The following is a 15,552-nucleotide window of genomic DNA, read 5'->3' as shown; positions in this document are numbered from 1 at the left end:
AGTCTTTCCACAGATGCCTCAGCAGAATCATCAGGCTGTTGGATTCCAACAAGGACAGGTCCAACCTGGGTTTCAGAATCAAGGATGGATCAACCAGTCGATGAATCTGGGTCAGCAGATTGGTGGTCAGATGGTTAATCCCATGTTCCATGCAGATCGTGCGCCTCAGCGACACGTGGAAGCTTACCAGCAGGTGCCAGATCCACAACTACCCCATTGGCAAGATGCCGATCCTTATTGGGCCGACAAGATTGCTGAAGTAGTGAGAGACCAATTTGGGATAAAACCCAAAGTCAACACTTACTCTTATCGGCCACCGTATCCTCCTGCATATGATTTAATCCCGCTTCCAAATCGGTACAAGGTACCGGATTTCACTAAGTTTTTTGGGCAGGACGATACATCGACCATGGAGCATGTCAATAGGTTTATCATCCAGTATGGAGAAGCTGCTAACAGAGATGAGTTAAGGGTTCGCTTGTTCTCATCATCTTTATCTGGATCGGCTTTCACTTGGTTTATTTCGTTACCTCCTAATTCAGTGATTACTTGGGCCGATCTAGAGAAGCAATTCCACAAATACTTCTTTTCTGGAGTCCATGAGAAGAAGATTACTGATTTGGTTTGATTGAAACAACACAATGATGAGTCGGTTGAAAGTTTTGTACAGAGGTTGCGGGAAGTCAAGAATAAATGCTATAGTCTGGTTTTAGATGATCGGCAGCTAGCCGATTTGGCTTTCCAGGGTTTGTTGCCACATATCAGGGACAAATATGCTTCTCAAGAGTTCGAGAGCATGAGTCACTTGGTCCAGAGGATTTCCGACCAGGATATCAGACCCTTTGAACATAAGAGAGCTTGGAATAAAAAGGTGTCATTTGTCGATGAAGCCGCAAGCTCGGATTCTGATGAAGAGCCAGTCATCGGTTTGGCGGAATGGGTGAAAGATAAGAAGCCGATGTCTTGTCCTTTTGGGCATAAAGAGCCAGAGAAGTTCGCATTTGATATCACCAAAGCCGATAGGATATTTGAATTTCTACTGCAGGAGGGTCAGATCAAATTATCACCCAATCATGTTATTCCATCGGCCGAAGAATTAAAGAAGATGAAATACTGCAAGTGGCACAATGCAACTTCTCACAGCACCAATGAATGCAAGGTTTTTAGACAACAGCTACAATCGGCTATTGAGTCTGGGAGAATCAAATTTGATAGTTCCAAAGTTCAGAAGCCGATGAAGATCGATCAACATCCTTTCCCAACAAATATGTTGGATGCTAGGGGAAAGACCAAGGTCTTGACATCGGAAGCAGCTGAAAGGAGTGCATCGGTAGATCCTCAGCATCAAATTACTACTACCGATGCCAAAGGAAAATGCTTGATCCAAGAAGGAACTAACTCGAGAAGGCCTCCCCGATCTGGTATTGTGATAACTCATAGAAGGCCTCGGGAGACTTGGCAACAACGTGAAGATCGGTATCGGCGCCAGCAAGAAGACTATCATCGGGAAGAAGAAAGACGCCGACAGGAGTGGAATCGGCACAGAGATCACTGGAATTGCCCATTCTTTATCCATTGCTGGGAGCAGAACATCAAGTTGCCCACTGTTAGAAATTGCCCTGAGTGCAATAGTTATGATCGGCATGACAGATCTGATCGGCGCTATCACAATGATGATCGGCGATTTAATGGGCCGATTATGGGGAGAGCGTCCGTTCATGATCGGCTGGGGTGCAGACTCAGTGTGCATGATACGCTTGGTGATCGTGTTGAATATTTTCCCAGGAACCAGGAAGAGCTTGAAGAGATGACTAATGCATGAGTTCCCGATGAATTCATATTTTGCAGGGACACTAATACTTATCGGATGGAGTCGAGGGAATATCGTCGTCCATCGGCAAGGCAGTCGCCACTTCCCCCATGGTGTCCGGAAGGGTTAACTAAGACATAGAAAAGGAGACTGCAGTGCGAAAGACAAGAAGAGCTAAGCAAGGGCGAGAACTCTGGCCAGTCTGGGGATCAGCAACAACCAGATCCTAAAGGGAAAGGGCCATCGGCAGATGTTAACATGGTATTTGTGTTGCCGATGGAGTTCCTTGCGCCATCCAGTGATGATGAGGAGTTAGAGTTTTCCGACCAGATAGCTCAGTTGGCTCTGGATCCGATGACAGCTATCTTTGAAAAGCCTGCCGACAATGAAAGGCAGCATCTTAAAGCCCTGTTTGTCAAAGGAAGAGTTGATGGTCAGCCGATGACCAAGATATTCATTGATGGTGGAGCTGATATCAACATCATGCCATATGCAGTCTATCGGAAGCTTGGAAAAGGGGATCAAGATCTGACCAAGACCAATATGATGCTAAAAGACTTTGAAGGAAATGTGTCTCCGGTTAAGGGAGCAATCTGTGTCGAGTTGACCATCGGCAGCAAAACCTTGCCGACAACCTTCTTTGTGATCAATGGAAAAGGGCTTACAATCTACTGTTAGGGAGAGATTGGATTCATGCTAATTGTTGCATCCCATCTACAATGCACCAATGCTTGGTTCAGTGGGTAGGTGACAAGATTGAGATTGTCCCGGGAGATTCTTCCTATGTCATCGCATCGGTAGAAGCAGATACCTATGAGAAGACTAGATGTATCTCGGGAGAGATTTGGGAGAAGGATTTCCTCAAAGTTGCCGATTATGAAATTCCACCGATCCAAGCAGTCGGTTCTAACGAGGAGTTTTAATGGATAGGTTCACCGATGATGCAAAAGTAGGCCAGGGGTTCACATCGGCCGATGATTTAATAGAGGTAGATATAGGTAGTGGTGGTAAACCTAGACCTACTTTTATTAGTGCTAAGTTAAATTCTGAGTGTAAGCAGCAGTTAACCAATTTGTTAAAGGAATATAAAGATTGCTTTGCTTGGGATTATACTGAGATGTCTGGTTTGGACCGATCGATTGTTGAACATCAGTTACCCATCAAGTTTGGATTTCGGCCACATCAACAGCCAGCTCACCGATGTAATCCTAATATTCTTCCTGATATTAAGGCCGAGATAACCAAACTTATTGAAGCTAAATTTATTCGGTAGTGTCGGTATTTCGAATGGATTTCCAATGTTGTTCCAGTTTACAAGAAAAATGGGAAGCTTCGGGTTTGCATTGATTTCAGGAATCTTAATAAAGCTACACCGATGGATGGTTACCCAATGCCAGTTGCCGATCTACTGGTTGATGCTGCGGCTGGGCATCGGATCATTAGCTTTATGGATGGCAATGCAGGATAAATGAAATATTCATGGCTGAAGAAGTTATTCCAAAGACTGCATTTAGATGTCCTGGTCATGTTGGGTTGTTTGAATGGATAGTCATGACCTTTGGCTTGAAAAATGCTGGTGCTACTTATCAGAGGGCTATGAATTTTATCTTTCATGAGTTCATCGGCAAGCTGGTGGAAATTTATATTATGATGTAGTAGTTAAGTCTGGGGATTTCACACAACATCTGGCCGATTTGCGAAAGGTGTTGGAGTGTACACGAAAGCATGGTTTGAAGATGAACCCTAACAAATGTGCATTTGGTGTATCGGCAGGACAATTCCTTGGTTTTATGGTGCATCAAAGGGGGATTGAAATTAGTAGAAGATCCATTGATGCTATCAACAAAATAGTTGCTCCTACCAACAAAACTGAGCTCCAGTCCTTGATCGACAAGGTAAATTTTGTCAGAAGGTTTATATCTAACTTGTCTGGTAAAATTCGTGTTTTCAGTCCTTTGCTTAAATTGAAAGCCGATCAAGAGTTCATCTGGGGGAGAGAGCAGCAGTTGGCTTTAGATGAAATCAAGAATTATTTGGTGAATCCTCCAGTTCTGATTCCACCTCAGCAAGGGAAGCCCTTCAGATTATATTTATCTACCGATGGTATGGTCATCGGTTCGGCTTTAATTCAAGAATTTGAAGGGAAGGAACGTGTGATTTATTATTTAAGCAGGAGATTGGTTGATGCTGAGACCAGGTATTCGGCCATTGAAAAATTGTGTTTATGCCTATATTTCTCCTGCATTAAGTTGAGGCACTATTTACTATCAGCCGAGTGCACTGTTATATGCAAAGATGATGTGATCCGGTATATGCTATCTATGCCGATCATGAGTGGCAGGATCGGTAAGTGGATTTTGGCACTGTCGGAATTCGATTTGCGTTACAAATCGGCTAAAGCGGTTAAAGGACAGATTATGGCCGATTTTGTAACTCAACATTACGGTGCAGTGGAAACTTTGGAAATTGTGCCTTGGACGCTCTTCTTTGATGGATCCACGTGTGACCGGGGGGGGCAGGAATCGGCATAGTGTTTATTTCCCCTCAGGGAAAGAAGTATGAATTCTCCTTGCCGATTGTTGCCACGTCGACAAATAATCAAGCTGAGTATCAAGCCTTGATTAAGGGGTTGGAGTTGTTAAAAGAGGTTCGTGCTGACGCTGTTGAAATCTTCGGAGATTCTATGTTGGTTATAAATCAGTTAGCCGGAAGTTATGAATGCCGAAGTGAGGTCTTAATAACGTATTACGAAACGAGTATGCAACTGTTAAAGGAATTCAAGAATTTCCGATTAGAGCATGTTCCTCGATTGCATAATGAAGAGGCCAATCGGTTGACTCAGCATGCCTCGGGATATCAGCCCATGATAAACACAATATCGGCAATCGGTGCCGATGATTGGAGAAAAGAAATATTTGATTATTTGAAGGATCCATCCAAGAAAGTTGAGAGATGTATTCGGTTTCAAGCCACCAAATATGTGCTCCTCGAAGATGAGTTATATTATCGAACAATTGATGGGATTCTTTTCAAATGCTTGGGCGATGATGAGGCTAGAAGTTTAATGGGAGAAATCCATGAAGGAGTGTGTGGAGCACATTAGTCGGCTTTTAAGATGAAATGGATGATTAGGAGGAATGGGTATTATTGGCCAACCATACTTGAAGATTGTTTTAAATATTTCAAGGGGTGTCAAGGATGTCAGAAATTTGGCAATATTCAAAGGGCACCCGCATCGGCCATGAATCCCATTATTAAACCTTGGCCGTTTCGGGGATGGGCTATTGATCTAATCGGCCAAATTTACCCACCATCAAGCAAAGGACATAAATTCATCTTGGTTGCCACTGATTATTTCACCAAGTGGGTTGAAGCTATTCCTTTGAAGAAAGTTACATCGGCCAATATGATTGATTTTGTGAAAGAGCATATTATTTACTGATTTGGGATTCCTCAAACAATTACTACCGATCAGGGTACTATGTTCACATCAGGGGAGTTTGATGAATTTGCAATCGGTATAGGAATTAAGGTATTAAATTCTTCTCCTTATTATGCTCAAGCTAATGGACAGACCGAAGCATCTAACAAAGGAATTATCAAGCTTATTAAACGGAAGATTGAAGAAAATCCTAGGAAGTGGCATACATTGTTGAATGAAGCTTTGTGGTCGTATCGGATGGCTTGTCATGGGTCGACCGAAGTTTCACCTTATTAGTTGGTGTATGGACATGATGTAGTGCTACCTTGGGAAATTAAAACTGGGTCTAGGCGACTATCTTTTCAAGATCAATTGGCTGCCGATGATTATGCTACTTTGATGACAGACGAGTTGGATGATTTGGCAGGGCATCGGCTGAGGGCTTTGATAAGTATAGAAGAAAATAAGAAGAGAGTTGCCAAATGGTATGATAAGAAGGTGAAGACCAAGGAGTTTGCCGATGGAGACTTAGTGTGGAAACTAATCTTACCGATTGGGACTAAAAGTTCAAAATTTGGGAAGTAGTCTCCTAACTGGGAGGGTCCTTATCGGATAAATCGATCTGCTCCTGGCAATGCTTATATTTTAGAAACTCTCGAAGGAGTTGAATTTCCTAGAGCATTGAACGGCAAATATTTAAAGAGATATTACCCCAGCATATGGCTTGATGCATGAAAGTTTAAGTGCCGATAACATTCCTATCGGCTGAATTAAAAGTGTATCTGGGGCCGGACTTAATGTTTTAAAAGGATGCCGATAACAGTCCTATCGGCTAGACCAAAATAATTAGAAGAAAGAAGCAAAGCACGCTGCCGATGAAGAGTTCACATATTTAACAGAGCCTGGATCGTCGATATGGTGCGCAGACGGATCTGGTTGGCTTCTTCTATCTCCTTCACGTCATCATCGGCAGAGCCTTCTACTGGCTTCAGTTTCTTCTTTATCTGCAGTGCTTTATGGGCCTGGACGTTTCGCTCTTGTTCAAGAGTCTTGATTGCTTCAGCCAGTTGGCTTTCTTCCTGTTGAGCTTGGGACAGAGCTTCTTCTACTTGTCTGAGTTCAGCCAATAGAGCTTCCCTTCTCGCCGATAGATCAGAGATCTTTTGCTTCAGTACATCTCCAGAGGATTTTAGAATGCCGATGCTCTTATGCTTCTCATCGGCAAGGAGTTTCACTTTCATCATCTCCTCTGAGAGCTGAGCATGAGCAGCTCTATCGGCAAGACGCTGGGCAGCCTTTTGATACTGCAGCTGACGACTCTCTAAATGCGCTGCCTGAAACAGAACCTCCTCGGCATCGGCAGTAATTTGACCTCTGAGAGCCTTGAACAGAACTTTGGCTGGATCAGAGTCATTGACCAATTGCGCTGTGTCTTGATGAGGAGGGCTGACAGATCCGCCAGCTTTGCTCTAATCTCTGCCGATGAGATTCCAACTACTCGAGAAGAACTTGCTTCCTCGCCTTCATCCTCAGAGATCTTGATGGTGAAGGAGAACAAGTTGTCGGGAGAATCTTGTTCCTAGAAAAGAAGACGGAATAAGTTATTTTATGATCAAGTACTGATAACAATAAAAATAAGTATCGGGTAACTTACTTGCTTCAGAGCTATCTCTCACCTCTGACTAGTTGAAGCCGATGGAACCACAGGTTGATCGGCTGGGATTGCTGATGAGACTATGCCAGCTGAAAGATTAATAGAGGTGATTACAAATTGAAAAAAGTGGGTTCATCGACAATAAATAAAGAGTATGTTACCTTGAGGAGATGCAGTACTAGTCTGAATCGAGGAAACTACCAATGCTATGATTAAGCTTGCTGGATCGGTAGTCTGCTCGCGTACATCAGCCGATGTTTCTTCTGGCTGAGGTACTTCTGGTTGAGGTTCTTCTGGCTGGAGTTCTTCTGTTTGGGTTTCTTCTTGTGGTTGAGGAGGAGACGATGTCGGTTGTGTCTGGGCTTCTGGAGGAGAAGGGGATGATTCTACTAGGATCGAAGATACTGGGGGAGGAGAAGGCGTTGCTGTTTTCTGGTGCTTCGCTTGTGATCTGGTACTCTTAGAGCCTTTTCTCTTCGGTTGACTGGACTGGGGGGCATCAGCAGTCGTACTTCTGGTCTTTGTCGATGTACCGGTGTGCTGATACAACAATAAGAAGTTTATGAGTACAAGTGTGATAGGTATAAGGATGAAATCGGTATGAATAAAAGAATTCGAAAATTTACCTTGAAGGCTTGTGCTAAGGTAGAGGCAGCTACCGATGGGGATATCTTCGCCCGCTTGGTGGTAACTTTCTTGAGACGCACACCCCGATGCATAAAAGCGGCCAACGTTGGAGCGTTGCTGCCGATCAAAGAGATCGGGCCCGATGGAAGGAGCTCAATCGGTTTACCACTCCTGCTGACCAATGGCGGTGTGTCATCGACCTGTATATGGCAAAGAAAGTGAGTTACCAATGGAAAAAGACAGTGAAAAGATTGAAGCATCGGTATTAAAGTACTTACAGTGTTATCAGGGAATTTGTACTGGGGGTCAATCATGCCACGGTACGTGAGAGCCGATCTGCAGAATAGGTGTTCTTTCCATTCTTCCTACCACTATTTGTATGTCTGAGTGATGAAGAGAGCTAGAATCCAGGACGATAGATCGACATATGTATCGACATTTGGTGGAAGTTGGGCTACTGTGATCCACTCGAGATGGCTAGTGATAGTTTCCCTTGGCTTTATCATATCGGCATAGCAGAGTGCAATCGGTAGTTGGCTGAAAGCTAGTTGGAGAGCTAGTGCCGATGGGTTGTAGAACTCATAAGTCAGATTAGAAGCTTTCCCACTGCCAAAGAAGTTCACCGGTATAGCTCTTGGAGTGATAATTGCCATCATCACCTCACAATCTTTGTTGAGAGCATCGTTGAAGGAGTGGAAAGTCAGGGGGAATCTGGTGTCTGGATCTTCAGAAGGCATCCATGCCCGCTGTTCTTTGGTCAGACCCTCATACAGAGTTTGGAAGAATCGTCTAACCTGGTCTGCGTTACCACCTGTGCCAGACAAAACTATGACAGCTTCGCCAAAGTTCAGAGGGGAACGAGTTACCGATTCTTCTTCATTCAGTTCGTAATCCTCGGCTATATCCCTGGGGAAGCGCTGTGCAAAGAGGTCAAACTCAAGGCGCTTGTGCATGTGAAGACTAAGCCACATATTGATGAACCACCAGGGACCCCCTAAGTTGCCGATGGGTTGACCAAGCAGTAGTTTCTGGGCTACCTGGTGGAGGAGGTGATAAGCCGAGCCAAGCAAGTATCAGCCAAGAGGAAATCGGCCACCATTGGCTAATCTTTCTGCTGCCGATAAGTAAACAAAAGTTGGTCCTGCCGATCGGCCACAGAATACGAATTTATCTAGCCACATGTTTAGAAAAGTGGTCTGTTCCTTTACATTGACAGGGCCTGTTCTTCGGTACTTCTGGATGTACCCTGACCAACCACCGATAGAACGAGTTTCTACCTTAGCACTGGGTTTGGTGTCAAACAGGTGGGTGGTATCGGCAGTGGATATATCTAAGCCGGTGAGCATAAGCACATCGGCAAGTGTAGGAGAAGCAGGGCCATAGCCGAACACAAAAGCGTTGAGTGTATCTGACCAAAAGTATGAGACAGCTATCAATAGTGACTCATTTCTCTCCATATCGGCAAGAGACAATCTAATGCACTGATCCAGTTTCCGTTCACCCCATTGGACCTCATTTGAGTTACTGACTCTCAGGAACCAATCCTTCCATCCCTTGGTAGGACTGGGCCAGGAACGGAAAGCATCTTTCCATAGATCTAAAGAAAAATTCTCGGCTCTAAAAGGGATTCTGTTTGTCTCTACGTTTATAAGATCGGTGGGATCCAAGTTTCCTAGTGGACCAAAGCATTGGAGATGGGGTTGATCGGTGGGAATAACAATCTTATCGGCCAAATCCTAGAAACTTTTGGGAGTGAAAAGAAGAACAAAAAAAAGGATTCGGCAAGACAGATTGCGGATGAACAGGGGTACAGTAAAAGTGCAGAAGAAAGGGCAGTACGCTGACCTCAGGAACGACGAAGTTGATGGCCATATCCTCGTAGGGAAGAAGATCAAAAACTTGGGGGTTGTTGGAGGAAGTTCTTGCTGGAGTTCTTGGAGCTCTCGAACAGTGCCGCCGCCAGGAAAGCAAAGTTGGGGCTGTAGAATGATGCGATGGAGAAGGAGTACCCGAGAAGGAAGTATTTATAGGACAAAACGGGCAAAGGCAAATTTGACTTATCTCTTCGCCGCATCCGTGAAACCCGAGGGTACTCAGGTGGATATGGTAACTGTTTGCACGATAATCAAGGGATTGCGCAGGTGATTTGACAGGAAGCGGTCATGATTTTGGAGATGTTTTACTGTGCAAGATCTCCTGGTCGGTCTATCGGCAGTTTCTCCTAACGGTAATATTGCCGATGGGCGCATAAAGTGGACAGATCCGGTTCGGAAGGTTGAGGAATTCGAGGAATCTGCAGGAGAATCGGGCCAAGGTTGTTCAGATTTAAACGGCCGGTTACCAAATTGGAAGAGTTAATTGCGGAAAGGCGTCATTACTGCAGAGAATTTCGGAGCATTAATGATTTTATACTCCGAAATTGGGGGGCATGTGTTGACACCATTTTTGGACACGTACCCGGGGACCAGTGGAGTATAGATCGGCAGGTGGAGTAACGGTAACTAGTCTGCAGAAGAGTTGCCGATGAGGATAGTTACCGATGAAGAGATGATTGAATATGACTAAGTCCAGAGGTGGTAATGTGTTCTTATCGATGATCAATATTGGTGTTTGCCGATGGCCATAACAGGAAGACTGCCGATGGCTCTGAAAGGAAAGCGTGGAAGTTGCCGATTGATCTGTGGCGGTTAAAGGGGGTAGTTTTATGTTTTCCTTAGTTATTTAAATTCGTTTTGAATACGGGTTCTGTTTAATTTGGAATTCGAGTCCTAGTCGTGTCTGATTATAGCTCTTTGAGCAGGGTATAAATGTAGACCCTAGGGCCTTGTAATGAGATATCTATCAATCAATCAACACAAATTTTTACTCATATTCTAGTATCTACTTTTTCGACGACTTCGTCATATTTTCCTTTTTACTACGAGTTCTTAGGAATTCGTCGACTTAAGCTCGATGTATTCTCGAGTTCCGCGTAAATACCTCTTGGCCGTGGCATCCGGGCGCATCGCTGTTGTCGGGACCAAAGTATTCGAGTTATCACCTTTGCTGACAGTGAGGTCAAATCGGCTGGCACGCCTTAACGTTTAAATCGGATATTAGTCCTTTGTGTTTGCAGATCCGCTTTTACACCAACAAGGTCCAAACCAAGTTGGATCATGAGGGCCTTGAGGTCTGCTCCAGGAGACCCAGCAGATGATAAGACGTCGATGACTCAGTTGTCTGTTGGTGTAGTCTCCTTGAATGTGTGAAGTTCACTATTGTACCCTTGATGTAAGTTCGCATGATCGTTCATAAATACGATAATTCTAATGTGCTGAATAATTTGGACCGAAAAGAATGATATCATCTTCAAAGGAGTTCATCCTTTTGTTCGAATTGCAGAGCTTTTTTATTTTTAACTCTACAAACCTGGTGGGCTCCTAAAAGAGAACCAATGTCCACGTCGGCTGAAATTACTTCAACCGTTTGATCCCCTCCATTAACGGCCTAGATTCACCACATCAAGATTTTTTAAAGCTGATTCTGAGCTGATTCTGATTCAGTTAATTGGATTCACGGGATTACCTTTGATTCCTTCGATGGCTCCAATGTCCCCGTCGCTTCAGTCCAAAATCTGCCGGCCTGGAATCCTTCCGGTCCTATCCACTCCCTTCCACATTGTTCCGGTCCCTCCGTCCTCACCTCCGCTTCTCACGCCCTGTCCGCCTGCGTCGGGGCGCTGGGCATGAGCGAGCCGCGGCCGCAGCACTTCTCCTCCTCCTCCTCCTCCTCCTCCTCTCTCTCTCTCTCTCTCTCTGTTCCCAAGGCGGCGGCAGGCTCCTCCTCCTACTCCTCCTCTCTCTCTCTGTTCCCAAGGCGGTGGCAGGCACGACACGGTTGCGAGCGGTGACGCGACGGCGACCCTTGCGGGTGGCGCGTCGGCGTGCCTAGGGGACGCGGATTCGGTGACTTTGCTTAGGCAAGTCACGTCGTAACTTTACTCCTGCCATCCACCCTCCAACCAATATCCAAGGAGCCAGATCGATTCGAAGCTCTTTTTTTTCACGTGACGGAGTCTTGCGTTCCCTTCAGTCGCGCCTCACTGGCATTCCGCGCGCAGCGCGCCCAGCCATCCTGTCTGAGCTCTTCGTCGGTCGATGAACAACAGGAGCGGGACATGGCCGTCGACAGGCAGCGCGCCATGCGCGTCCCGGCGTCGGTCTTGCCTGACCGCATCCCACGTGTCCTCCTTCACGGCGTTCACGTCCCTGACAACAACACACCCGGCGACTACGACGCCCGAACTTCGCAACGTCCCGCGGGCACCACACGCGCTCCATGCCCTGCGAGCATCTGGCGTGCGGCGGCTTCGTCGATCCTCGCGCAGCACACCGTGGTAAACGTCTTAGACGACGCTCGAGCTCGTCAGTGTCCATATGCTTCACGAAGGCCACGCTCGTGCTACTGATAGAATGGGCTGCATCGGAGTCGTTCCGACCATGGTCTACACCGGCGTGAAGGCGCACAAGGCCGGTAGGACCAGCTGTATGGGCCCTCGACAATGCGACGACACTGCACGGCGAACGCGGACTCACTGGCGACTCAGAGGACATGCATGAGCTTGGTGGTGGATAGGCCGTTGCCGTCGGCGTCAGAGAAGCCGAAGGCGTTGCGCAGGTCCTCAACGGCGGCCGCGTCGCCCGCGACGGTGGCGTCGAGCACCGCGATCTCGTCCAGGCTGATGAAGCCGCCGCCACGACGCCGCCTCGAATTGCACAAGCGCGGCCAACAGGTACTCGCCAAGGGACACCGTAGACGGCCAGACGCCAGTACGAACGCGGCGGACGCCTTCCCAGATGCACCGGCCACACCTCAAATCCTTAATCTAGCAGACGCACGGGGAACAAAGTTCCAAGTCTTGGCTCCTTTTGGCCTGCAAGCGATGGTAGCCCTTGGATCTTAGTTGGAGGGTAGATGGAGAGAGTAAAGTTACGTTGTAACTTCCTTGAGTAAAGTCACTGAATCTGAATCCGTGCCTAGGGTGTTGCGGCCCCTTCCCTCTCCTCCATTCTTCAACGCGGGCTGCTCAACGCCTCCTCCAGTCGGGGAATGTCTGCTCCTCGGGTTGCCGAAACCCTAGCTACATATATGCATGCTGCAAATGGGTTAGCTCTTCTGATCTGGTTTTTTTTTGTTTTTCTGGACTGATTTAGGATTTATTGCTTCTATTCCTTAGGCGATTGTATGGGTACAAAGGAAGGGAGTTCTATTGTGCTGATGTTAGTCTTCTAACTCTACAAACCTTCCAGGCTCCTAAAAGAGAACCAATGTCCACGTCTCCTGCAATTACTCCAGCCGTTTCATCCTCTCCATTAACGGCCCACATTAGCAGCGTCAAGATTTTTTTTTGAGCTGATTCTGATTCACATAACTGGATTCTGGAGATTCCTCGGTGGATTTCTTCGATTCTCTCTTTTTGGCATATATAGGCATATGCCTATGCTGCTGATTCATTTATTTTGTACTGAGCATATGCCATTGCTGATGATGTATCTATTTCAGTTTCAGTATACAACAGTGCCTATGAGCCCCGATAGACTTGACCATATTTCCATGGCACTGTTGTTTTGCATTTTCCTATTCACCGTATTTCAATACCATTGATGCTAGAACAAAATATCTTTTTTTTGAACTGTGCACTCATGAGTATTGCTCTTTTATGATCCTATGTTATGATGAGTATTTAGTATTTATGCTAATTTGATCCGACCTCTACTGAATTGAGGCATTCGGCATATGGTACAACAAAGTATCTTTTTTCGAGAATATGCGGTTATGATTATCACTCTTTTATGATCCTATGTTATGATGACTACTTAGTCCTTTATGATAATTTGATTCGACTTCTACTGAATTGAGGCATTCGGCATATGGAACGATGAAAACATTATATATATATATATATATATATATGGCCCTCTTTTTAGTTGTTAATAATGAACTGAGGCATTTGGCATATGCAATGATGACCTACTTTTCTCTAGCAGAAATCAATTTTTTTCCCATGCGCTTTCACTGCTTTCTGCCAAAAAAATCCAGTTTGTTTGAAGATAAGCCTGCGTTGTCATGAACAATGATTTCTTTCCCAAACATATGTTTGCTCTTTGTAATCTCAGCGAAAAAGTGTTGTGTGTGTACGTTTACGTCTCTCAATTTTAGCTTCCATATGCCAGCCTTGTTTATTTTCCATTGTTCTCCCATTGCTTGAGCCATAACTATATTTTGTTCGTTGTTCAAAATTTGCTTTGCATTTGTTTATATCTGCTTATGTTAACTTATGAGCCTTACATGAATCTTGTCTATGTTAACCTCTTAGGTATTATAGCTCTGGTCTTCATTTCGTTGTAGTTTGGTGTCCAATTTTAGTTTGTGCTTTGCCTTTGCCCTTCTCTTTTACATCCTAATTATCTTGCCCTGTCTCTATTCACTTATCCAACTGAGCCTTAGTTAGTATTTCCTTCAGACCCATTCTATTTGGGTGTTAGTTTGTTCTATTAGGATTGTACATTCTTCACTTAGGTAAAGGCCACATATTCTGAAAACCCCTCATCCTCATTGTGTGACTTTTATTTACTCATCCAATTGTGAGGTACCACATACTTGGTTATTCACTTACCAACTAGATTCCTTTTTTTGGCCTTAAGGCCACGTACTGTGCACATGTCAGGTATACCATTATTGTGTCTTCTGATCTACATTCTTGTCTCTTGTTACTGTTATTGGCCCATAGCCTCAAACCAATAGACTGTTCCTCTATTTTTAGGTGCATCCAATCAAATACCAAGTAAGAGGATGAAAAGGGATTTAACATGCTTTCACAGTAAATGGACACGTGAGGACTTTAACTCTGAAATGCTATAACTGGCAGCTTATTTTGGATTTTGTTTTACCTTCTGTAATTTTCAAACTTGATATTGTTGTTCTAGGATTTGCGTTGTTAGTGTGCTATTCAGTTCACTCCAAATTCTATAAGGTGCTTAGCATAATGGCCCAATATAAACAAATAATCCTATTTCATTCTGCTAAAATTACACCTTGTTTTATACTATCTTCATGCCATTTAATTGCATGTCCTTTATCCTATATTTTCTACTGCTATAAATATAGTTGGTAAAGCAGAACAACTAAGGTAGTTGTTTGTAGTGCATCCATACACATAGTTCTTGTTCTCTGTTATTATGCTCTTGGCAAGAACTCAAATACTTGAAGTTGATTCAAATTTCTTTAAGAATCATTTCAGTCTCACTACAGTTACCATGTTCTGTAGATGTGTGGATCAACTTCAGAGCCAGCTCTTCAAACATAGAAGCCCTAATAAACTCAACTTTTATCAGCAGCATCATACAACAGTAAGTTTATATTGTTGTGTAATTTACAGAGTCCTGTAGAATGTTTCTACGTAGCTAGACCTTTATGTCGACAATAGGTCATTGTTTTCTTACTAACAAGTAATGACCCTAGGCTGATGGCGCCCTTACAGAGAAGAATGTTGCAGAGCAATTCTATATGCCCCTAGCGCTGGTAGTCCTAAAGGATACAGTGAAGGATCTACATCCTGCCACAATGAGCTACATACAAATAAGTAATACAGGTTCCTATAAAAATAGTTTGGCATATTTTCCTAGGTTTGTCATGGTAGATTGCTCTGTTTTAGTTTCTAGAGTGTAGTAGCAACCTACCTATAGTACACGAAGCAGAGTAATTTACTATACATATTTCTTCTTTTCTGACTTTTTTTAGTATAACCACAACTCTGTTTGATCCAGTTAATTTGGTTGTGTTAATTCTCCCCTCAAAGTTTATGATGATGGAGTGATATCCTGCATGAGTTCGTTTTCTCTGGCTGCATCGAATTGAAGGAAAAAACGGTAACTTTGTTACCAAATTTATCAATTGTCTTCTCTTTAATAATATTGTATTCTCTTAACCCATTTTATTTCATCCTTGTTTGTTTGATTCACGACAGAGCCTATGTCAAACCCATATGCCTCCTGTTACTCA

The 15,552-nt window shown here is 44.4% G+C and overlaps 1 long non-coding RNA gene across 1 annotated transcript; it reads left to right on the top strand.

Moving 5' to 3' along the window:
* LOC110437340 lies at positions 11,185 to 15,138 on the top strand. Its single transcript, XR_002455427.1, has 3 exons — positions 11,185 to 14,383; positions 14,819 to 14,900; positions 15,013 to 15,138. It is a non-coding gene; the product is annotated as an uncharacterized LOC110437340 (long non-coding RNA).

This window comes from Sorghum bicolor, chromosome 7, assembly GCF_000003195.3.
Source record: "Sorghum bicolor cultivar BTx623 chromosome 7, Sorghum_bicolor_NCBIv3, whole genome shotgun sequence".
Lineage (NCBI taxonomy): Eukaryota > Viridiplantae > Streptophyta > Magnoliopsida > Poales > Poaceae > Sorghum > Sorghum bicolor.
Note: the sequence above shows the minus strand (reverse complement) of the source record. Positions and strands in the feature narration are given on the sequence as shown.